The following is a 19,969-nucleotide window of genomic DNA, read 5'->3' on the forward strand; positions in this document are numbered from 1 at the left end:
CCCCCATCTCCCCTCTCCACCCCCCCCTTCCGTTTTTGCCCCCTCCCCCCCCCCCGTTTCAGTTTGCCTCCCCCCCCCCCCCTGATCCAGTTACCCCCCCTCCCCCCCTCCATCCAGCCACTAAATCCACTTACAGGCCACTGTGCCACTGGCTGATTGTTTTCTCTCTGGCAGCAGATGCTCTGCCTCCTTTCTCCGTCCCCAGCACCTAATCAGCTGTCAAGAGGCTGCACAGGGGGAACCGAAGGGGTCACAAAATGTAAATTTTAAACCCCCCCCCCCCCTTCTCTGATGAACACGTTCAAAGCTTTCAGGTGCATCTCTGAAAAAGCCTGGGAAGGAGAAGAGTTCACAGGGATGTCTTTGGGTTTTTGGCTGCGTTACCTCATGCTTTCTCAAAAGAAAAACACCGCACACAGACAGGAAGTCACTCACAGCCCCCATCTACAGCAGTTACACATGGTGGTTTTACGCCGCAGAATTAGTATTTAAAAAGACAGGACTGGCGTTGGCTTCAAATGATACGACAACAGGCATAAAAAAAAAGACCTTTAAGGCTCAGATGGTGAAACAGGGATGGAAAGGTTACATCCATCACGGTATTATGCAGGTACGACTGCATTCATTCATTCATTTATGATATGCCAGAGAAAACACCACAAATTCTAGGCATGCCGGGGAAAGCCTAGCGCGCCCTCTCACCTCCATCTTCAATTCTAGCTTAAGAAGCTAATTTGAGATGCTGGGGAAATAAAAAATTACAACGCATCGTTTTGAACACCGCCCTATTTTTACCAAGAATTTGCTTTCTATATTTTATCAACAGTGAAAAATCAGGGGATTGATGACAAGAGGGTAACATACAGGTGAAAACAGTCACAGCACCACCGCAAAGCTAAAGCTAGCTATCCAGATTAAAAGTGCCAGCAGTCTGACAGCTATCAGCGTTTCTCCATCTTCAAGAAATGCCACTGATGGTTGGTGAGCTGACAGAACAAGGCGCTGATTCTTCCCCCTGGCTAACAGGCCGTCAAAGTGCCACAGAAACACAGGAGAGAGTCGGACAGAAACAGGAAGGCACTGAAGAAGAAGCCCGGTTGACGAGATCTTAGGTGGAGCCTCGGGTAAATTTTGAGAATATTATTAATGTTGTTAAAATCTCATGGACCAGTAATAATAATGATATCTTAGATGTATTGCTGATCCTGAAACATTATATTGAAAAATTAAAACAGCTACTTTAATCTTTTAATATTTGTACCATCACAGTTTAATACACATTTAATTAAAGACCGTACTTCTCTCTCGCTTTGTCCACCATTGTTACAAGAAAAAGAAAAAAATCTCCCTTTCGACTCACAGTTAATCTCAGGATAATTTGGAGAATACACCAGATTTGTCCTTTAAATCCATGGAAAACATGAATGCGTTTGCAGAAGTTTTTGAATTTTCAACAGCCTGTATCGCATCACTGTGTCATATTCGGTCTTCGGAGGATACGGCCCTCGCATTTGGACGTACTCACAGTAAGACTCGAACACGAGAATAAGCAAGACGAACATTAGTTATCAGCACTGATGTCAAAACAAGAGATTTATCTTAAATGCTAAAAGGGATGAGACATGACCTAGAATGTCAGTTCTTCTTGATGTGTGAATGCAGGTGTCACGACTCAAACCCCTTCATTAACACCCATGATGCCACAGCAGGCCAGCTTTCACACCCTGCTCCAGCTAAATGAAAACCCACAAGTCTACAACACACACACACACACTGTACTGCCGCTGTATCTACCCTCCACCCACTTTGTACACAAATACACATCCACGCCGTCTCTCTGGTGGGACTTTGGTTTCGCCGTGACAACAACCAGTCACAATGGAGCTACTACGCTTCCACGAGCCAATCGCTCACCTACCGTCGTCCGTCCCTGGCCAATGAGGTGGCGCTCCGCCGGCGGCTCGTTTTCCCCGAGCTGCTTTCTTTATTGTTCTGGATGAGTCTGTAGTGGAGCTGCTCATTATACCGCGGAGCGTCTGCTGCCTGAGAGCTTTTCATTACAGGCACAGCTGTAAAGTGGACTCCCTGACGGATGGACTCCACGTCCCACCATCCATCTTCACCTGCCTCCGTCTTCAAGAGACGCCAAACAGATTCAATTACAACACTAATAAAGTCTTACATTTACGACCAGTCTGCTGAGCTGGCACGGATATGCTGCAAATGACGGTAAAATTACAAAAGAAAACAACAAGTAGTCAAATCTGACAAACTACATCCAACCATGCAAAAAGACAAAAGTCAATACCTGACATTTTCAGCTCTACTGACTTGCATTTAGGTCAAAAAGCAGCAAGAAAATGTGGTTCTTTCAGTAGATTTGTCGCTCCCTGCCAGCAGTCGTTTACATATGAAGCAGGAAGAAAACGAGAAACAACCATGACCCAGATGAAGATGCCACATTTCCTCAGGACAATGTGAAGACATCTCGCTGAAGCAACGGCACACACACCTGAGCAGCGGTCCTCGCTTTTACAGAATCACAGTGACTGCAATGCCAACGATCTGAGACGAAGTCAGAAATGCCTCTTACCCGACGCTGTCTGCAGGCTCATAAACACCGGAGCGACTCTGCGAAGCTCATCGGCAGAGACCCTTATTGTTGCCAACGAGCTGGTTTTACTCACTGGGAGCGAGTAAGTGAGTGAGTCTGCCTCCTAGCAACTGCTGCCTGACAGGGAAGGTTGAAGAGGTTACGTTGTCACAGGGACCACGAGTCTACACGAGAGCATGGTCTGCAGCTGAGTGAGGAAGAGGAGGGTAAGTGCCAAGATCTGCATCATCCTCCCCCCACCTGATGACAGCTAAATGATTTATATTAAACACACAAATATCACTTTAAAAAAAAAAGAAAACGTGAACTGGACAGTGATGAATAAACGACTCCTGCTTGCTGTTCTTTGTGTTTACGAGTCCAACGGGATGGAGGCGATTTAATTAAATATGTAATTTAGACAGGAAAGCCTCTTGCTAAGCTCACTGATTATCTTCCAAATTACATTAAAAGACCAAAAAACATTAAAGAGGCTTCGGAGAAAGGAACTACAGTCAAAAAGAACAAGAAAAAAAGATGGCTAGTCCACTTACGTCCGATTCTAGTACCAAAACACTGCTAACATCTAGACAAAACCTTTCAGTAAACACGGTTATTTAAATCTGGACTCCGATCAGTGACATCACATGAGGTCGGAGGACGGTCCTGAAGCGTGGCCCAGGTCAGACATCCCATACAGAGCAGAAGAAAGTTGTTCCACATCTGAAGGTAGTCTGCTTTCTTTCGCTTTCCGCTGCATCGACGCCTCAACTTTCAAACATCCAAGGTCAGAAAAACTAATGCTAGTGCCAGATATCCAAGTGACCAATGAATGCTTAAAAACTGTGATGTCTTTTGACCTGATGCTGACCTCCAAGATCTACACTTTACGATTACAAAAGCAGTGTTTTCATTTGTTGTTCTGCGTCCAGTCGCTTCTGGTGAGGGAATGTCCTGAGAGGTCTATTGTCCTATCCACATGTCATGTGACTCTAAGCTTCAGAATCGCCAAGCTCTACCTGCTATATTCGTATTGTGGTGTCCCAGTTTAGAGTTACACTCAAAAGTAGGACAGACTGCAGGACAGAGCAACTTTCAGACAACCTTGGCAGAATGACAAAGCTTTTATAGTCGCCGGAGAAAGAGAGAGAGAGAGAGAGAGAGAGAGAGAGACGAGAGAGGCAGTGAGGCAAGAAAATGTGACTGAAATGTAATCTGGGACAGAAAGCTTCAAAAGTATCAATAAAAATTTATTTGAAGACAATGTTTCGCCAATATTCCAAAGATGGGGTTTAGCAATAAAAAATAAATAAAAAAAATCGAGGCCCTTAAATTTTTCCGAATCAACAGATTAGTCACCTGGCAAATGTTTAAAGATTTGATCCTTCACTGGTATTTATGACCGGGGATGCTGACAAATGTTAGACATTGTTCCAGATATCCAGTGACTGGAGCAAAGCTTTCTAAAACATCCTGAAGGTTAAGATGGACGACTGAATTTAGTCTGTTGCTTGATCAAGCTAAACGTGCCACACCCAAGTCCTGTGGTTGCAGACTGCTTTGTTCTGGCCCTGGCCGCTACCATCTCACACACACACACACACACACACACACACACACACACACACACACACACACACACACAGCCAACAGCCTACTGCATCAGAGCAGTGGCAAACTGTAGGTCACATGCTCGCCTTGCCTGACTGTCGCACTGTGAAAGTATTCAAATTCCTCTTGGATGCTGCCAGCTCTCTTCAGCAGGACGTCATTTGGCCAAGACTCAACCGTTGCAGGCCTGCGGCCACGGTCAATGTTTTTAAACCAGCTGAGCACTGAAATAGGAGACAAGCGCTTATTAAAGGAGCGTTTTCACTCTAAGAGGAGGGAGACTAAGATGAAACAACAGTTCTTTGGTTGGAGATGATCTTAGAGCCCGGCTGATTCCGGCTGATGGCTGGAATCAAATTTCAGCTTCATCGACCTTCACCAGTTCACCAGTTGGTGCTAAACCCAAAAATCTGACTTTTTTTTTTCCAGATCTGTGTATGCACTACCAGCTTGTCCAAGGAAGATTACTTAAATTTAGCTATTTTCGGCACCAGTGAGAGGCTTAGTGAGGAAGTTAACCCTCCTTCAGTTTTAAGAGATGGGGTAATTTGGACACAGCAAGCTTTTACTCGTGGTCTGGCGGGTTCATGCTGACCCTACGTGCGCTTTGGTAAGTTTTGTGTGTGTGTGTGTGTGTGTGTGGTTTTAGGAACTGATGGTCTGACGGGACAAACCAGCACAATTCTCCACCCCAACTCTTCCTGAGCATCACACTAAATGACAAAGATATGTATAGTGACAGTTAAAAATGTTTTCTACAACTTAAGATCTTATGTCACAGACCTGATGGTAAGTCAGAGAGAGAAACTGACCTTTAGCAGATAACAGAAAGGATAAAGCAAAGTTGTACTATTTTACCCTCATGAAAATCCAATCCGTCATAGAACATGCTGAATTTGTATATATTGACACCCTTTAAAATCTCAGACTTAAAGTAAGAATCTTATCTCCAAATTTTAAAAAAGCACACAAAGAATGTTGCAAAGAATTAGTCATGCTAATTGCTAATGTAAGCTGCTAAGGCATTAATCATTCTCTCTTAAAAATAGTAGTAAAACCTTATTTGACAATCAATTTTTCTCTAACACACAGTGTGACGTCGACCAAGCTCCTACTATAAAAAGATAGTGAGGGTTTGCAGACGGCAGAGGACCTAGAGTGTTTCTTACAGCTGGTTTACCCTCGCAGGAAGTTCTCACTGAGAGAAGCGTGGTTGGCTTCAGGGAAGAGCGGCCCAGCTGAGCTAGATCTGTCAATCTGAGCAACAACTCCATCAATCTGCCGCCAACATAGTGAGACAAACAATGCAAACATCAGCAGACCGAGGGCCAACTCGCTCCAACCGAACCAACTCAGCAGTGTTCTAGGGAAGTTCAAAACCCTTTGGACGGGCTTCTAAACAGGCCACCATGTGCTACAGCTGACTGCAGGATCATCACATACTGACACGTTGAACTATTTGCACAATACATCCTCTCAACGCCCTGCAGTTGTTTTCTGTGGGCTCCTCAAACCAACATCCAGCTGCGACGGATCATCACGGTTTGGCCGCTGGTTCCGTTCAGCTGTCCAGGTCTAATGAAGAGAAATTTTCTGTAAAAATTCACGTTGAGCAGATACCATACCAACTGTATTTATAAAGCACTTTAAAACAACCACAGCTGATACAAAGTGCTGTACATCAAAACACAACATAACAATAAAAAAAACATAAAATAAAAACTTACAGTTTAAAAACAAAAACATCAAACTAGATCCCGCTAGAGTTGAAAGCCAAGTAAAATAGATGGGTTTTAAGACGAGCTTTAAAAGAATAAAATAAAATACTTTAAATGCCTTCTAACTTGATCACTTCCCAGAAAGCCTCATTCGCTCAAATTTACTCAGTAGCCTGCAGAGTGAAGTCGGCTGTAACCTGGTGACCTTGAGGTTTTTAGGGATTCTGGGTGCTGATCAAAGGCACTTTAGTGGGACAAATGACTGCTCACTTGAGATGGGGGTCATGTGGATCATGTGGATGGGATCTTTCTTTACAAAACCACCCAGAAGAGGACGAACAGAGGGAGACAAACTGGAAAAGAGTGAGGGGAAACTCCAGTTGGATACAATAAGGGTCTTTTTGTGTCTTTTGGCCATCGTCACGATCACTTATCGTAAATCCTGCCGTTAATGGTCGGTGAAAAGCTGTGCGATGAGTCAAGTACAATATCCCATCAAATCATCCTGAAATAAAAAGTTTTGACCAAACTTGTCAAGATTATTTGGCACAGGAAAGCGCCCCAAAAGCCAGAGTTATGACTCAAACCGCCTGCCGTCTCAGTTCACAGAGCAAAACTCTGCTGTGACCTACAGCAGTTTAGCTTTGAACGGCCTAGATAATCGACCTTTTTTGCAATCGACCATTTTTAGTGTCATGTTGAATTAATGAATTTTCAACATATTTTCCAAAAAAATAAAAGGGTTTATACTGTGAATAAGGCATTTTGCCCAGGAGTCATAGTGACGTCAACACCCAGTTTCATCTGTTCTGATCCATATCAGGTTATTACGGTCCATGAAGAGTTCAGATCGTCTCAGGACTTGTTCCCTCCAGATCCGAGCCCCATCAACCAAAGAACTGCATCTGTTTTACTGCCCAACGCTTACTTTCTTTTCATGTTATTGACTTGGAAGTCAAAAATATCTTCCGGGTATGAATAATATGCAGAATCAAATGGGGAAAATAAAATGCACAGATTGTTGACCGTCATGTCAAAGACACTACTAAAACATGAGCTACATCACTTCCAGATTCTGTACAAGATATTTTGATAGATTCAACAGATTTTGATTTCAGAATGTGCTGATTGAGTCACAAGTGTTGAAGGTTTTTACAGCCACAATAATCATCCTGGTTAGGAAGTAAACAGCATACCGTTTCCTGTTAGTGAAAAAGAAATGATTAAATGTGCTTTGTGTAAATGCAAAAAGTAGGAACTTGATGAAGTGTCTGCATACCAAGCTGCAGTTAGAGCAGCAACTCCTGGCATGTCAGGCCAGGAAAGGACTGCTGCTGTTCTTAGTTAAACAACAATTGACAGAAACGGGAACGTTTGAAGTTTCTCAGTTTCGTGGGCATTTTGTCAGCCGTCTGGCAGCAGAAATTTCTCATTTGCTACTCCATAGTAAATGCATAAATTAACCAAGCTTCCTGTTGCCCGTCTCTATTTTGCCAGGAAACCAACTGATATAGTCAAAGTGTGTCAACTTCTTTCTCCTATAAAAGTAGAATACTTCTAATTTATTTATAAAAATCTGTTACTGGCCATAACAGGAACACTGTTATGATCAGTCATCAATACTGGTCCAAATTTTCATATGAGTGCATCCTCTGTGAAAAAGGAAAAAACATAAAGTAACACAATTTCCCCACCATTTTCTATCAGCTTTAGCTGCAATGCCTGGAGACGATTCAACAAATGATAACACTGGTCTGCAGATAGCGGATGAATCCAACTTTTACATTAGCATTGCCTCAACTAACACTCTAAAATAAAAATAAAAATAGAGCAATTTCTTACTGGAACATGTCTTCTGTAATTACATTAATTGCTGGTTATGTAAAATTTAAGCAGAACTTTAAATCTATAGACAGACTGAGTATTTTATACTCAAAGTGAAGATTATCATCGTTTGTTTTAATCCATCTTTGAAATTGCTGAAATTTTGTGTTTTATTTTTGTTTGTGGCTAAAGGAATTTCATTGTGTTGTTTTTGTAATAAAGGCATGATTTTACGGAGTGGACCCCAGGAAGAATAGTCTCTACTTTGGTAGAGACTAACGGGGATCCTTAAACAAATGGTGCTTGAAATGTGATATTAAACTACATACAGCATCCAAGTCGGTAGACTGATCTCCAGCTGCTCGCCCCCTTGCAAGAAATGCCATTGACGGCTTCGACTCTATGCTCCCCAATAAAGCAAGGCCTGTTCAATTTGCACCACAGAAACATGCAGCCGTAACACGAGGTTAAACGGGGACATTAAAGACAGGCAATAGATTCAGAAATTCAGAGAGAGAACACCCCTTTACCACCAGCTTCGAACAACTGAAAGAATAAACGGCGGCGCGTGCCATGAAACGGATCTCGTTGGAATCAAAAGCCCATAATAGTCTGGGCCCATCACACACGCTACACTGAGGAAAGTCTTTTGTTGAAGGTGTGAACGGCATAAAGGATTTTAGGATCAATGCACAGCAGTGAAAGAGCAAAGAAAAAACATCGGTCTTTTTTTTTTTGTTTTGTTTTCTGTGTTTCGGTTTCTGCGGTGAACTTCAAAAACGAACAATATTTCCAAGAGCGGATGTCAGATTTAGATCAGCACGACGGGAGCAAAACCAACAGAAACTTCATTTCTGAGGGAGTCTGAATGCAACACACTAAATTCTGTCTCTTGATTGGTCACTTTACAGTCTCTTTTAGGTGTAAGGATTGGACCTAAATCTGCCCTTGTAACTAGAAAGATCCACACAGAAGGCAGCTGAGTTTTACATCAAGATTTCTGCTTGGCGTCTCTAACCAGATGTTTGCAAAAGCACTAAAGTAGATCATACACACAAATCTATTCCACAGCTGCACCTACCTGTATTTCCCAAAGTTAAATAAATAAATAAATAAGCTGGACTTTTCAGTTTGGAACATTTTTGACCCAGATTTCTGTGTCAAATTTTGGCCTTTTACAATTTTGTACGGTAAAAACCCAATAAAAACCCCAAGTGTTTCTAGGTAACCTTATAAAAGTACTTTGCCATATGTGACTGAGGTCTTTAAGTGCTTAAGTGAATTTGTAACAAATTACTTTAAGTCTTTGTACAAAATGAATTTTAAAGGTCAACAGGACTGGAGGTGAAAAACAGCAGATGTGATACTAACTCACACTCAAGACCAGACACTTTTAGTGTCGATACAATTCATAAAAGTTTAAAAGAATCAATTTTTTTTTTTAAACACCCTGTTCAGAAATTTTTGTCTTCTTTTATCTCAACATCAACACATCAGTAAACCTCATCTTGGTGGGGTTTTTTTCTAGTTGAGTGGCATAATGACAATGACAGCAGGGGGTCAAAGGTTATCAATAATGGATAGCACATACCCTGAAATATATTAAAAATCACCGATCACCACTGCAAATTGTGAAATGTACATACATTTCTTTATATATATATATATATATATATATATATATATATATATAATCTAGAACATGCTAGAAAACATGCAAGGCATTGATAGTAATTTATCCAAAATCAGAAATTCAACAAAAACAGAAAGCTTAGGGTTGGGCGAAACTAAACCCAGCCCCAAAAACAGCATTTCAATCATTTAGGGAAAAATATATCTGACAGTTCTGACATTCCTCAGACAAACGTCAGCGATAACAATGGATACCCTGACGATTGCGCTCGCCTCGTCCCAATCTTCTCGTCTGCGGCGGGACAAAGATGGATGCTATTTAAGATCTCCCAAACACGCACCGACTCCACCGCCATTGTTGAAGTCTCTATAAATACACCTGCTCAGGAAGTACATCGCCACACTGACGCGGTATGCGAAGCACCGCCCTCGCGTCGTCTTACACGAAGATGTGGTTGTGGTTGCAGCAGCAAGTTGAAGCGATAACTGGAGTGGACATGATGGCAAGGACACAAGAAGCCAACTGGTCGATTGCAACAAAACGTTTCCTCAAGGTGGTCCCGAGACGTGAAAGAAAACTCTATTTAAATTCTGTCCAGGATCTTGGACTGGGGGCGTCACTGAGACAGAAGAAGGTGTTTCTTATCTTGACCACTTCCTTGAATCAAAATACTTTGTAGCAAGAGAGCGATAAGACACAGGCAATAGTATTTGAGTCAAATCCCAGTGTCAAACTCAAGAAGTCAAGAGTCATCAAGCTTTGGTGTGTGTCCCTTGGCCAATCAGGTTTGAAGACACAGTACTGAAAGATCTCAGCATTAGACATAAAGAACCTCCCATTAAATCACATTACAAGCACGCTCGTTTAGATTAAGTGATGGCGATTGTTGAGGACATTGGAGTACAGGGAAAGCTACTGTCAAGTTCAAGAAACCAGCTGAAGATTATCTGACTTTTTTGATTTGTTCTTCATCCTGCAGGAAGTATGCAGGGGCACACAGTGGCTCTAAAAGGATGGACATGGTCAACAACAATACTTGTGCAGGTTGCTGTCGACGTCTGCCAAGAAAACGTCACCCACACAAACCGGATAACGTTTCTCTCATACGCTGGTGTCCGATTTTGGCTCACCCATTCAAACTGTAGCTTCAGTTTTCTTGTTCTTATAGCTCACAGGTCTGGCAACTGGATGTGTTCAAGGTCCCGACATGTACGCATGCACACAGACGACGCGTCAAATGTCTTTCTTGTAACAAGGGTTTACTTGCACTGCTGTTGGTTTTCTAACATCTCACACCAGATGAGGCATTCTCTCCTTACATGACAAAGGGAACTTTGCCCACCTGAATGCTGCTCACAAGATATTTTCCCCAAGAAAAGGCTCTGCATGATGAAAACCTCCTTTTCGTTTTGCTCAACTCTGATTGCGATGACCACCGTAGCATTAACACTGCCTGTGTCTGGACTCAGTTCTCAAACAGTCACAGTGGGTGCTGCTCCTCTGTCGGGTCTAAAACTGAGCATCTCTGAGCTGAGGTTGAGCTTCTCCCCCCTGCTCGTGAGTGCGCTCACTGGGGCAGCTGGAGCTGTCACAGAAATGTTTCCAGCTCCGCTCTCAAGGGCTTTGCCACTTACATAATAACCTGAATAAAATGTTAATGTCAGCAAGTTGGCGTCGCGGTACGGGTGTTCTCAAGTGATCGAGAATGAGATGGACAACTTGAGCGCCCGATCACAGAAGGGCTGAGAACAAGTCTCAGAATTTGAAAGGTAACGGACATGTGAGGGCTTTATCTCGTTGACGGGGAGCTGGTCATCTGGTATGAGGTCACATAAGCCTGCTTTGACAAGACGGTTTCTAAAAAACAACAACAAAAAAAATAATAATTTGAGCTCTAAACGAAGCCTAGCTAACTAACAAAGTCACATTAGCTGTGGTTGCCTTGCAGATGTAAACTCTTCAAAATGCATAGATCAAAAGAAAAGATTTTATCTTTTTTAATCTTTTTCAAAATGTCTCTCTTTCTCACTGTTTATTCAATGTCACATGCTGTTTTATTGTAATTATGTAAAGCACTTTGAAATGCCTTGCTGCTGAAATGTGCTATACAAATAAAATTTGACTGATTCATTGATCAGATTAACCTTAACCCGACTGCTGCATCGCTACTTCATTTGTGAAGACGTTTGCATCCACCCACATCAGGCAAAGCATTATGACCACCTGCCTTAACAGTGTACTGTTCCCTCTTTTGCTGCCACTGCAGCTCTGACCCATCGAGGCGTGAACTCCACTAGATCCCTGAGGGTCTCATGTGGCATCTGGCACCAAGATGTTGGAGGCAGATCCAATAAGCCCTGCAGGTTGTAAGGTGGGGCTTCTACGAATCGGACTTGTTTGTCCAGGACATCCCACAGATGCTCGATTGGACTGAATACCTCAAACTTGTTTTCTGATAGTGTTCTCTCAACCAGGATTGACTTATTGAGGTTGCTTGCTTGTCTCTTGGATCAGACCAAAGGGGAGGGGTCGGCCTTCGTTCCTTTCGTGCATCAACAGACCTCGGCAGCTGGTGACCTTGTTGCTGACAGATACTGACCACTGCAGACTAGGAACTCCCTGTGAGAGCTGCAGTTTTGGAAATGCTCCGACTCTAGTATAACCCATCAAAATCGAGTCAAATGATCACTTGCGGCTAACAAATCCTGAACGTAGCTGACATTCACTCCCGTTTTGTAAAGAGTTCTCTGTTGTCAGCTTGTTTGCTGGTTCTGCTTAAGCTAATTCATCGCTTGGCTGATGAAGGCAGCTGAAAATGAAGCCTTAGCAGTTTTGCTAGGGATTTGTTTTCCAGCAGCTGTCATCAGCAGCTCTACAGAGTCTGCTCAGCCTCCTCCACATCCGTGTATCAGCGCCGCTTTAAAAGAGGTGCATCTGAACGTCCTTGTGTCCAGCTATAAAAAGCAGCCAGGCCCCATCAGTCAGCAAGTGGGCTGATGGAAGCAGCAGCCTCGACGTCTGACACACACACACAGTGAAAGGTGGAGGAGGAGGGGGGGGGGGGTGTCCCAGGCAGCTCTCAGCCCTGCAAAGAGGGAAGTAAGCGGCACAAAAACAAAGCTCTGCAGCCTTTACGACGCCAGCAGCACACATAATCATTCAGATCTCACTGCGACAATAAAGCCAGTAGGGCTGGCCCTGAATGGATCGAGCTCCACAGGATGTCACCATCACAGATCCATGGCAGCTCACAGCTGCTGCTGCACTGTATCGGACTCCAGCACACACACACACTGCAACATCTGTGACTTACGCATTATGTAAGAAAAAAGCGTGACATTTTGTCTGTTAGGTGGCGGGGGACGCAGCGACGCTGAAGCTCACCACGTCAAACGAAGCCTGTCGGCGTCAAGCAGCCTCCCGCTGGGTCTCAACGGAGAGCAGGAGGCTGCAGCCGATGGACCGACTGACAGAGTGACAGCAGGCGGACCGCGGGACGTTTTCACATTCCGTCTCACTGACAGCACACACACACACACACACACACACCGCGAAGCTACGTGGAAACGAAGCCTTACCTCCTTCAGTCCGCGTCTCCCTAAACCTTCCTCTTTTCTGACGAGGAAGAGCAGGCGAGTCTCGCGCCTCCTGATCGACAGCTCGGGCTGCTTTCACCGCGGCGGAGGGAGGAGAAGAAGAAAAAAAATAGGCTATCCTGCGGTACTATCCGCACCACGTCGTCTCTCCGGCGGCTCAGAGCTCCCGGTCTGCTGCGGATATCATCCAGCTTCTGTTTTCGTCCGTTCGGTGTGTTGTACTCCTGGTTGTGTCCTCCTCCTCCTCTTGCTGCTGCTGCTGCTGCTCTCTGCTCCCTCTCTCCTTTTTTTCCCTTCTTCTTCTTTCACGTCCACGATAGCTGCTAGTACAGTCAATGCTCTCGCGACGCGCGTCCACGCGCAGCGCAGGGTGGGAGCTTTATGGCAGCAATACGTGTGGATGGGTGTGATCGGGGAGGACCCTCCGGGTGGAATATGTGTAATTGTTTCAAGTGGAGCATTCACTCTGGACTACGTGTGATTCTCTTCTGCTCAGATTAAATATGTTGGATCTGATGGCACCCCGAGTCACACACACACACACATGACTGACATGGGTGAGGGGTGTGGCCAGTGACCCAACACACACACACACACACACACACACACACACCCTGCATGCAGGGTTACAGCTAACGATTATTTTAGCAGTCGATTACTCTGACGATTAACTGAGTAATTGGATAAAGAAAAATGGCAGATTCATTTAATCACCTATGCTTATTTTGTACAATATTATAATATATATATATATATATATATATATATATATATATATATATATATATATATATATATATATATATAAACACAAGAACACAAGTTATTTAATTCCTCTTTTAATGAGAAAAATAAACATTTTATCGCTTAGAAAGCAATAACTTAGCATTTCTTTCTTGACTGCTTGATCATCTGTAGCAAAGGACGCATCTGCAGCTAAAATATAATTCCAAAGTCAACATGTAAAAAGCTCAGCTCTTTCTGCTTGACTCAACCTCAATGCAGCATAGAGCTGATCTGTTGATTATTATTTGGATTAACCGATTAATAATTGGATGGCAAACGATGCCTAATAGGCATTATTTTATTTTATTTTATTTTTTATTTTACAGAATTTGAACCAGGTGAGCCTAAAACTGTGCCTCTAGAGGAGTTCTGTCTAAAACATATTTAGAGAAAAAGATGTTGTTTTGTTTGTTTGTTTGTTTGTTTTATCTTAACTGGAAAATATTTACAGTTTTGGCATAAAAGCTTGATAATTTGCTACTTGTAGCAATTCAATAACATGACACTATGACAGGGTTTGTTCTCCTTGCTTAAGATTGAGCTTACAGCTGCAGAAAAGCATCATTTTTTATAGTTGACAAGGGTTAAAAGCATGACAAGTTACATTAGATGTAGTAATTGCAGCCTGGAACATAACAGCAAAGATAATTTCGTTGAGTACATTTGTAATTTATCTTAAAATTTAGTAGCAATTTGAAGTTAAATTTTAAATAATCTCTAAATAATTCCAAAGAGACTCTCAGAAACTGTCAAAACTACTCAAAACAAGGCTAATTATTAAATTGACTGGAAGTTTATAACTCTACAACATCATGTTGTGATCGCAGGTCTTTTTGTCGCCCCCTGCCGGCCTGATGAGATAAAGCTGGGTCTCAGTTTACCTTTGCTTCTGATTCCGACTACCCTAAACATGGTCTTTTTCATTTATCAACCCATTGTTTGAGTAAAAAGAAAGAGTTTAATGTATTTTTAAAACATGAGTGACACTATGAAGCATATTTCATGGTACAAAATGACTGATTTATTAAATTTTTTTCTTGAAATAAGTGTGGAATCTGAATTCATAAACGGTTCATGCTGACAACTTATCAGAGAGAAGAATTGATCAGATATTGTGTGGTACTAGAATGATGCCAGCTATACCATCGCTGAAGGTGCTGAACCAGAACCAGGTGTTGATCTGAACTTCCCAACACCCGGCATGGCCCTAATTTAAGCTTCAGCCTAAAATGACCCACCAGACCAAATTCTTCAATCATTATCAAACACGTGCTTGCATTCAACAGTGACATCACTGTGAACAGTGGCCTTTGGTGCAGACACACATCATGTTCCAGTATCACCTCCTTGCTTTTTGGTGTGTGACAGACAAAACGGTTGAGTCCGTGGAGAAAGGTCTGCTGCCTACAATTGCCAAAACAGACTAAGAGGGACTGTGAACCCTCCGGATGATGGCATACTGTTGTCTAAAGGAGTCAGTGGTGGACGTATTTATATGCAAACATTCGTGTGAAATGCCACAGTAGCAGAGTGTCTCCCAGGACCGGTTCTGTAACATCTCCAACGTGTTGCCTTTGGGTTGTGGTTGTCAGTTATGTAAACACGGGTGTCAATGTTTCACCTCACAATTTTGCTTCAGGCACCACATCAGAACATCCGAGGAGTCATGAATTCTGACATTCTTTTCTTGAATGGGATTTTTTGGATACTGACAAAAATCAATCTGATGACTGGATGGATGGATTTCTGTGGCGTACGGTGGCTAAAGGGCCGTCAGCCACTCAGAAAATAAATAACAAGATGACAAAGCTGTAGCAGCTCCACTCAGAGCGGATGGAAAGATGGATAACTAAGCAAATGCTTGGAGTTTAACACAGGGCGCTGCTATTGATTTACCATTTCCATCTGACAGTCAAGGCTGTTGTCTGTAAGCTACATCCACAAGCACCATTAAACGATGACCGCATGCTAATGGGTTTGAAACCTACAAACTCATCCCAAAGAGGTGACGAGGAAGAAGCACTCTCTCTTTGACGTCCCAGTAGGATTCTAATTGGACTACGTGTGATTCTCACGTAGTCCAATTACCAACAAAGATGGCCTCATAAGAGTAAAGTTAGCATGGAGTTTGCATGACACTAGCTTGAAGCTAGAATAAAACTAAAACACATTCAAAATGTGTTTTGTTAGGGTTCAGGCAACAAAAGAAGGCGTCAGAATTGAGAAAAAAAAATGGTTGAAATATGAAGAAATATTTTCAGGGACATTATTCACTCAGTCCATTTTCCCCATTTAGTCTTGTTTGCTTTCTTCTCATCAGGACTCATTGTAGAACGCCACTTCTTGCGGTTTTGGGACTTTTGGGAAATTTGTGTTTAGGGCAAAACAAGGCCATATGAATTTATTTATTTATTTATTTTTTTTTACAATCTGACTTATTTATTTTATTTCTTTTATTCTTGGGTTAAGCCTGAATAACCCCTCCTGTTCCCAAGAAACCTTTTGTTGAAAAGAAATAAATCTGACAAAATTGCCTAAATAATACCAGGATGTGGCTGAAAAGTAACAGATGTCTAAATTAGCTGACCTACTAAGGTAGCCCAAATTGGCAAACTAAGTCTGACTTTTAGCAACTTTGGTCATAGTAAATTTAGACAGGATGTGTGGGTAAAAAAAGGAAAATTGCGATGTATATTTTTGGGCTGAATGAAGCTTTGCTATGACAATAGACAATAGAACTAAAGCAAACACAGGAGTCTAACGCTAGAGGAAAAAATCTCTTGTGGTCTTTTACTGAAGACAAAAGAGAAACCCTACCGCCGCTCAAATCTGATGCCACTCCACTTTTGTTTACCTCTTGTGAACAAGGGAGTTCCATTCAGTGTCTTTCTCGTGTCATTTGCCTCGATGGCTCTTGATGCAGCGCCACCACAGGTGAGGTGGCTGAACAGGTTTTGAAATTAGTTTGGATGGTTAGTGTGAAAGTGAACAGCAGGAGCTGAAAACGTCGAACTGGACTATCAGTCGTCGCCACCTCCTAGCCAATCAGAGACTATTGTCTTCTAACGTTGCAATTTCAGGCGGCGGAGCAGGTTCTAAAAAAGGGGCTGATACCAATTAGCTGTTTCTAGAGAAAAACCTTCAGAACTGAGTAGTTGCTAGTAGAAATGAGCCATATAGGGCCCAATGCATCTCCTGAAAACATCTTGTGGATCCCCAGGCAGAGAGGCATGAGTCCTCACATCTCACTGATGTAGAGTCCAGTAGCGGTAAAGCAGAGGAAACGTCTGTTCAGGTCAACACTTCTTACTCTGCTTGGTATGTGATGACAGATGAAGGTGTCCAGCCACGGAGAAACATTTCATTCCATTTCTCTCAACATGCTGTTCTATATAGACCTCCAACATGCCGTTTGGAGGTCTATGGTGACTTATCCCATTCTAGGATTTTACCTGGCCTCTCACTTCATTGCTGATACTGTTGTGTTAGTCCACAAATATGCATTATTTACTCTGAATTGCACTTACAAGTGTGTGTTTGAGGATGGTCGACTGTCCTCTTTGTCTTTGCGTTGTCCATTGATGAAGTGGTGACCTGTTCAGGGATCATCCTCCTTTCCCACCCAATGATTACTGAAGACGGGCCCCGGTCTCACTCCAAAAGCTGGAAGGATAAGCAAGAATATCCAACGGATAGACAGGTGGAAGTTAATATTTCCACGTGTAATGGCCATTTAATCCCATTTCCAAGAACACCAGTCATAAAACCACAACAAAGGATGTGCAAACTGCTACAGTCAAGGAATCTCACAGCAACCTACTCATATTGTAAGCCAGGAATGAGTTACTGCCAAACGAAATAAAAAGAAAACTGCACACATTATTGAAGATTCAGTCCATTGCCTCACACGCCGATCTATTTTTGTTTTCAAACCTGCAAGGTTTTTTGTGTAACTTCATTACATGAATGAGTAACAGGTTCTTCCTCCCTCAGGCGAGCAGTGATAACGAGCTAGCTGTGAGTCAATAGCGCTTTCCAATAATCCACCTTCCTGTCAGAATGGATTCAGTCAATTTAAAGGTCAGTGTCGCCTCATTTTGGGATGTTCCCGTGAAATAATTCCCCTTTTTCTTTTGTTATTGTACTGATACAATCCATGCAGTGAATCCAGTTTAAGAAGATTTAGCAGCAGATCTCAGACAAAAACCCTTCTCCAGGGGGGAAGAGTGCCTCTTGACAGACAACACCTCTCCAGGCAGGGGATTGACCCTCTTTACCGTGGAGTGTGTGAGGGAAGAAACACATGGCTCGCGCTCCTGTGGTGGCCTTGAAAACATTCCACCTGTTTTTCGCAGTGTCGGCTTCCAGTCCAGTGACATATTTACCATCCAGACACACTGAAAAGGAAATCCTCCCTTCGGCCCCTGAGAGTTGGAATCCTACACTTGGCTTGGTGAGGCCCCATCGGCTTCAACGCTCAGTCTGAAAAGGTGACTGAAGCTTCGTGGAATCACAAGAGGCGGTAGCTGGTACTAGCAACTATTACCAAGGATTTTTTTTGTCTACATTTGAGTGCAAATATCTTTTAAATAAGACAAAACTAACTTACAAAGAACTTTTCAGCAAGATGTAGAAGTTTGTTTTAACTCGATAATTCATTAATATTGATGAAACAGTTCTATTCTCATTGGCTAACCCTAACCCTTATCCTATCCAAAACTCAATTCACACCTTAGTCCTAAATCTCACCCCTGATCCAAAAACAGTGTTTCCCCTTGTTTGGTCCCCACAAGGAGCAGTGGGTCCCCACAACACAGTATGTGTCAAGAAAATGGTCCCCACAAGGTATTACAAACAAACGCACACAGACACACACTGCATACAACCGTGTGGCTACTAAAAGTAATCTCCGTGCAGAACATTCTGCCCAATCATCGATATATGATGCCAATGTATTTTTTTTTAATAAATGCTTTTTTAAAAAAGAGAAAAAGTCAGTCAATCCAGATGTAGATTTATTTAATGCTGTCATTTTTAACGCAGTCCAACCAACAATAAAGAATAACTTTATTGTTGTAAGACACTGCGTTTGTTCCTAATCATGTTTTTCTTCCCGAAAGCTCACGAAGCTCTTACGCTAAACTTATGCCTTCAATGCAACAAAATAAATAAATAAATAATAGTAATAGTTACTCTGGACACTCCATATGAAAATATATTTTTATACACAAAAATCCCACATTTTCACGCTCACCTGCAATGACGCACCATGGCTCCGACTCCCCCTGGCTCATTTCCCAGCTCCAACACGTCGCATTTACCAACATTTCCAAATCCGGGACAGTTTTCATTTGAGTCACAGATTTCTAATCAAACTGAAATTTTATTAGGAATCAAATTCAGTTTGATTAGGAATCAAATTGAATGGGAATCAGTTACAAGTAATTATTACTAACTAAGTATAAATAACTAATTTATACTAACTAAGTATAAATTACTTAGTAATTTACACTAACTGAGTAGACACTTATAAATAAGTGCCAATGGTATAGCTAACTGAACAGGTTTAGTGTAAATAAGAAGAACCTGTTATGATAATTGATGATTTATTCCACATTAGAAATACCAAAGTTATGCTTCCACAGAAAATCCCTCAATTTCTCACTCACCTGAGATGACACACTGAGTCCTGACTTATTTCCACAGGTACATTTCTGATTTTATCTCATGTTATTGTTTCCCAGTTACCCCTGATGAGCTTTTTGCCCTCTAAGCAAGAAAACAAAAAGTACAGAGCCGAAAAAGTTGCTTCATGCTGTGGAAATGATGATTATTTTTCCACAACTGGTCAATCACTCAACAGGAATCACAAATCTTCATTCGATGAAGTCGTCATTCCAAAAGGTTAGTCATGTAAATAAATATGAAATTGTTGCAAAATGTTCACATATACATATGTATATATTTTTTTCAACTTATCTTGAAAAAAAAGGAAGGAAGATCTCTGTTTTACTCTCTAAACAAGGTAAAAGTTTTCTAATTGAGCAATAAGTTAGGACACCATAAGTTTTTAATCGTACTCTATCTGGTTGAAATAATTTTGACAATTCAGGACAAATGTAAAATATATATATATATATATATATATATATATATATATATATATATATATATATATATATATATATATATATATATATATAAAAAA

The 19,969-nt window shown here is 42.0% G+C and overlaps 1 protein-coding gene across 11 annotated transcripts in view; it reads right to left on the bottom strand.

Annotated features, from left to right (window-relative positions):
• Positions 1–13,509, bottom strand: part of LOC106953009 (unconventional myosin-IXa-like) — a 145,283-nt gene extending 131,774 nt beyond the window's left edge. For 7 of the 11 annotated variants that reach the window (XM_015041495.1, XM_015041494.1, XM_015041489.1 and 4 more), the window contains exon 1: positions 12,958–13,509. The gene's annotated coding sequence lies outside the window, so the exon portion shown is untranslated. The remainder of the gene's footprint in view (positions 1–12,957) is intronic. The other 4 variants (XM_015041497.1, XM_015041496.1, XM_015041493.1 and 1 more) reach the window with 1 other exon arrangement.
• Between the last annotated feature and the right edge of the window lie 6,460 nt (positions 13,510–19,969).

The sequence above is a fragment of the Poecilia latipinna genome, unplaced genomic scaffold, assembly GCF_001443285.1.
Source record: "Poecilia latipinna isolate Pla-1442-1.1 unplaced genomic scaffold, P_latipinna-1.0 Scaffold555, whole genome shotgun sequence".
NCBI classification, from domain to species: Eukaryota; Metazoa; Chordata; class Actinopteri; order Cyprinodontiformes; family Poeciliidae; genus Poecilia; species Poecilia latipinna.